Source organism: Montipora capricornis, chromosome 3 (genome assembly GCF_036669925.1).
Source record: "Montipora capricornis isolate CH-2021 chromosome 3, ASM3666992v2, whole genome shotgun sequence".
Lineage (NCBI taxonomy): Eukaryota > Metazoa > Cnidaria > Anthozoa > Scleractinia > Acroporidae > Montipora > Montipora capricornis.
Window position 1 is genome coordinate 13,244,876 of NC_090885.1, and position 5,000 is coordinate 13,249,875.

General features: G+C 40.4%; 2 long non-coding RNA genes across 2 annotated transcripts in view; both read right to left on the minus strand.

Annotated features, from left to right (window-relative positions):
• The window catches only part of LOC138042291 (uncharacterized), a 10,748-nt gene extending 10,208 nt beyond the window's left edge, over window positions 1-540 (minus strand). The window contains exon 1 of the long non-coding RNA XR_011130977.1: window positions 1-540. This exon is cut by the window's left edge and continues 453 nt beyond it. This is a non-coding gene — a long non-coding RNA (uncharacterized lncRNA).
• An 8-nt stretch (window positions 541-548) lies between these two features.
• The window catches only part of LOC138042290 (uncharacterized), a 4,715-nt gene continuing 263 nt past the window's right edge, over window positions 549-5,000 (minus strand). Inside the window, exons 2-3 of the long non-coding RNA XR_011130976.1 lie at window positions 3,397-3,706; window positions 549-2,658 (exon numbers count right to left, since the gene is read on the minus strand). This is a non-coding gene — a long non-coding RNA (uncharacterized lncRNA). The remainder of the gene's footprint in view (window positions 2,659-3,396; window positions 3,707-5,000) is intronic.

The window sequence follows — 5,000 nt, forward strand, 5'->3', positions numbered from 1 at the left end:
AAAAAGTCATCATTACATATGTGAGGTATAAAGCCTCCTAGAAAGTTGCTAAATAACTAATCTAGCTAGGAGACATAATAATAAAAAAACTACTTTTAATTATTTTTGTCAGTAAGAGTTTGAAAAAAAAAGCAAACACACGCACACATAAGTCATCGCATAAAGAAAAGGACTGTTTAAATGAAATTTAACCATAAAAATGGAGTTCAAATAATAAATAACATCAAGTAATTTCAAAATGTTTAAATCCCTGAACAAAGGAGAAGTATGATCATTATACTGGGAAAAGGTAATGTCTTTTTCTGCAATACAATTACTGCGCCTTTCAATAACATGCGGACTCTTAAATTCAAAGGTCAACCGACAAATGCGTTTTTCGCTTCCGTCAATCAAATGTTCGGCGGCTCCTCCGAGCTTCCGACTACTGTCGAGTGCGTAATAATCAAATCACATCGTTGAGCCCAGTTCAGTCAACAAAGTCGGAAGCTGGGAGGAGCCGCCGAACATTTGATTGACGGTAGCGAAAAACGCATTTGTCGGTTGACCTTTGAATTTAGGAGTCCGCATGTTATCGAAAGGCGCAGTAAAAGATATAGAGTACGTAGTTACGTAACAGAGTATTTGCTCCAGATGTTAGCACGGTATAAAAGGAAAGGGTAAATGAGAGAAAAATACATCTGTTTTAAAATAGTAAGAGAAACATTTTTAGTAGTCGTTTGCGAACATGATACGTGTCATGATTATCTGTGTTAGGCAGTGGAAAACAGAGAGATCTCGCCTTTTTCCGGAGTTACCCCATCTTCAACGTTTTCCCAAAATGTTTATGCTTTCCACTGCCTAACACAGATAAAAAGTGACATGATAAGTAAGAGAAGCATGATGTTGCAACTTAGCTAGGATCCCAGTGCACCCAGAAAATTTCTTGCTTAGCTGATGACCGAACAGTTCGTTAGCCATATGATGGACATATTTCAATTCTTGAATTTTGATTCCACGGTTTCTAAGGAATCCAAGGAAGAATCTGCTCAGAATAAATTTGAAATGATCGTCTGCAAAGAGGTGAAAATCAAACACAGTGGAGCAGTTAATAAAATCATTGATACATATATAAAATGAGTAAAAGGGGGCCAAGAACTGAACCCTGAGGGACACCAAATGATACTGACATAGCGTTACAAATGGATATAAATTGAGATCGGTTGCTAAGATACTGGAAACAAACCAGTCATAAACAGTAATAAGTTATAGTTATCAACAATCAATTTTACGTTCTTGTGTAGCCCTGAGATATAAAACACACGTTAAGTCTTCAAGTCTGAAGAATAGTTCCCTTCCAAAATGAGTCTGTGCTTATTTTTAGAGATTGTGCCACTACCTAACCTTTATGAAGTGATACTCGCACTTACCAGGACAGTTTAAAGAGCTACTATGACCAAGAAATCTTTTTTTTGGATTTCAAAACTAAAGTATGTTAAATAAACACTAAGTGACCCAAGTTTTAAGCCTTAATTTCAAAACGACACCTCTTTATTTTTAACTTTTGCGATTGTCTCACAGACAGCTGAAAAATCTAGGGGGCTTCGACGGGATCATGCGAACCTATGCATGACCTCTGCGATGTAGGTGCAATGGTCTACCAACTACCAAATGAGCTATGAAGCCACATAGTTGAGAGTTCAAATTTGTTCCCGTGCCAGAGGACTAATGAAAGAATTAAGAAATGTGAATTTCTTTCGCCAATAACCCGCACATCAAATTTCTTTGTCGCTTACCTTCAAGGTACCTATCTACATTATCAACGGTATCACCATGACACTTACTGATCTCCGTACATTCCACTCAGTCTTTTCAAACAGATTTTTACCAAAATCAGTCTTTAAGTGATGTTAAGTACACATCACTGATTTTTACTAATCAAAAATGTTAAAGTGCATCCAAACTCAAATATTTTTCGTCTACAATATTAATCTCCCTATCAATGGCAAACATGTTTTACCATTCTTACCTCAGTATTTCACTTGTTTTCTGCCGGGTAAGACGCAAAAAGTTATAAAAACCAGAAGTAATTTGGACCGTCCCACTGCCGTGATATGGAGGCATGAGACTATTCTCGATGTTACGTCACAAACTGCTTTGCGATGCACAATTTCCCTAGTTCTACTACGTTTACGTAGCTTTCACGGCGTAGAAAAAGCGAAAATCTGGGTAACAGTGGTTAACATTTGTTTGATTTGGATGGGGAGATTTATATTAGGAAGGAAAAACATTTGAGCGTAGGTGCACTTTAAAATAATCCAGTAAGCGCAAAAGCCTCAGGAAGGCTCCGGTTGTACCTCCTCCTTTTTCATCTTTCAAAATATTCAAAATCTCACTCAAAGTATTTCTCAGGTCATCTATCTTTTAATTTTGCACTTGAAAAGTGCTTTTTCTATCTTCCTCGTTGTGTTGTCTTTCACTTCTTGTGTCATCTTATCGGCTTTTTCTTGCATTTATTGCAGGAGAAAATCACTGGATTCCTTGACCTCTTCTACTGATTCGAACGTTTGGTAGAGAATCATATTTCCCTCCGTTTCACTGAACAGCGCCGAATGTGAAGGCTTCATCGTCGTTGTCCCAAGACTCTCTTTTTTCTTGTTCTTTCAGGTCACTCTGGCATGTCTGAAACAAATAAAATAAGACGAATAACTGGTTGCTATATTAAAAAAAATATTAAACGAAAATATTCGAAGTGCAGGTTATAGTGATCCTTATACCTGCATGGACATGTGACAATTTAGCAAATTAGAGAGATTAAGCAGCGCGTTTAGGTGAAACGGCAAACGCAAAACGGTGGGCTGATGCTTGTCATAAAAGCATTAAAATTATGTTATTCTAACTCGTCTCTCTCTTTTGAAAAGGTTATCGATAACTGCTGTTAACACGCAAGAAAGGAGGTCATATCAAACGAGTTTCTTCCAGTCAGTTTGGCAAAAAGCAAATTTTAGTCCGACGTTTGCCGATTGCCGTAAACATCATCTCTATTGGCTCTTATAGACACCTGAGAAACGCAAGTGGCTTCAACGGGATTCGAACCCTTGAGCTCATGATTCTCTACGCTGAATTGAGCTACAAAGCCACTCAGAAGCAGGTCAATTTGTTTGCGCTCATGTCTTCCTGTGAAAGAACGCGATGAATGAAAGAGCATTGCACCGGCATCGCAGAGGACATGGGCTAGAATAGCGTTAAAATCTCACGAATTTGTCAGGTATCTCTAAGTGACAATTTGCTTAAATTGTACAGCTAAGTGCGGGGATCCCTTCTCCGTTCATAGTTCTTCTAGTGTGAGCGATCGTTTACTCAAATCTGGATTTATTTGGATTACTGTTTCCGAGTAGAATCAAAAGTTATTTTACGTACCTTGACATAATCGGAGACATCATATAATTAATTGATTTTGCTGAGTTTGCAATCGATCAAAAGCACGGCGACGTCCCGCAATCTCATACCAAGAGTCTTTGTTCTCATTGACTAGCTGACGGGAAACAAGTGACTCAGAGTTGGGTCGGGGTTCCTCGAGCGTGGCCAGAAGGAACGAGAACGTAGGGTACGAGATTTGCCAACCACACAGTCCGAATAGCAATTACGCATGCGCATAAGGAATTGCACTCTGGTAGCCGCTTCTTGAAGGTAGCGGCAACCATAGACATAGTTGTCATTATCAGATACCCTAAAAACAAGGAAATAGCCTTCGCCTAAAGAAGCCTGAAGAATTCAGAACTTCAACGGGGTTTGATTCATTCACCACGGGAACCGTTTGAACCCACAAATGAAAAGCTTCCAAAATCATGGGCTTCATAGCTCAAGTTGGTTAGTGCGTCGCACTGACATCGTGAGCTCACGGGTTCAAACCTCGTTACAGTACTAAATATTTAAGGATTCTCTACACAATTGCTAAAATTGCTTTCATAGCTGCCAGGATCATAGCTTTACTTCATGTCTGCAGTTCAATATATGATTCATTTCGTTGGGTTACCAAACAAGGAAGGGTTACGTTTTTGCAAACGTTGGCCGTATGGCACTTATTTTTCAATAGACTTAACTATTAGAGTGTAATGTGAAGTGCTGGTTTTCTACCCCATATGAATCGTGAAAGCGTTAGCCTTACTAATAGAAATGGGCCCACACAAGGACAGAGAAAACTCTGATCAGGGTGGGAATTGAACCCACGCGCTTCGGTTTAGATCACCGCTGCTCAACCGACTGAGCTAGGTTGATATGGGATACAAAACTAGCACTGCACATTACACTCTAATAGTTAAGTCTGTTGAAATATAAGTGCAAAAACGTAACCCTTCCTTGTACTTGCCCACGGCCTGCTCCCATCTGACCTTGTAGTTCAGTCGTTAGAGCAGCGGTGACCTAACCCGAAAGCCGCAGGTTTTTTCAGGGGGTGGGGGGAACTCCTGCACCCTCCCCCTAGATCCGCCCCTAGATAAGTAGTAAGTAATGTCGCGATTGATTGATAGGACAAACATACGTGTCCTATTTACATTTTTGCAGTGGGCTCGGACATCAGCATACTAAGGGCGCCGATGGCAGCCGCTATCAGTCCATTTATGAGCCCACTGAACCCTCCCAACCCATGATGAGTGATGATGTAAGTGAGTGATGAAGATAGGCCACAACACCGGGAACCACGTCCCCTACTCTTTTCGAATAGTGTGTGGGTTCTTTAACGTCCCACAGTGTTATATGTGAACAAGGTTTGTGAGACGGGACCTCCGGTTTATTGTCCTTATCCGAGAAGACTTGAAAGTCTAATCATTTGCAGATGTCATTACAAAGACAGCACTTTCTCCTCAGTTATTTAAAGACCCTGAGTGTTGGTCCGGCCGGAGTTGAACTCACGACCTCCCGCGTGACAGCCCGGTGCTTAACCAACTGAGCCACCGGTGCGCGGTCAAACAAGGACAATAAACAATAAGTCGCCCACATTGTTTCATGATCAAAAAATAACTTCC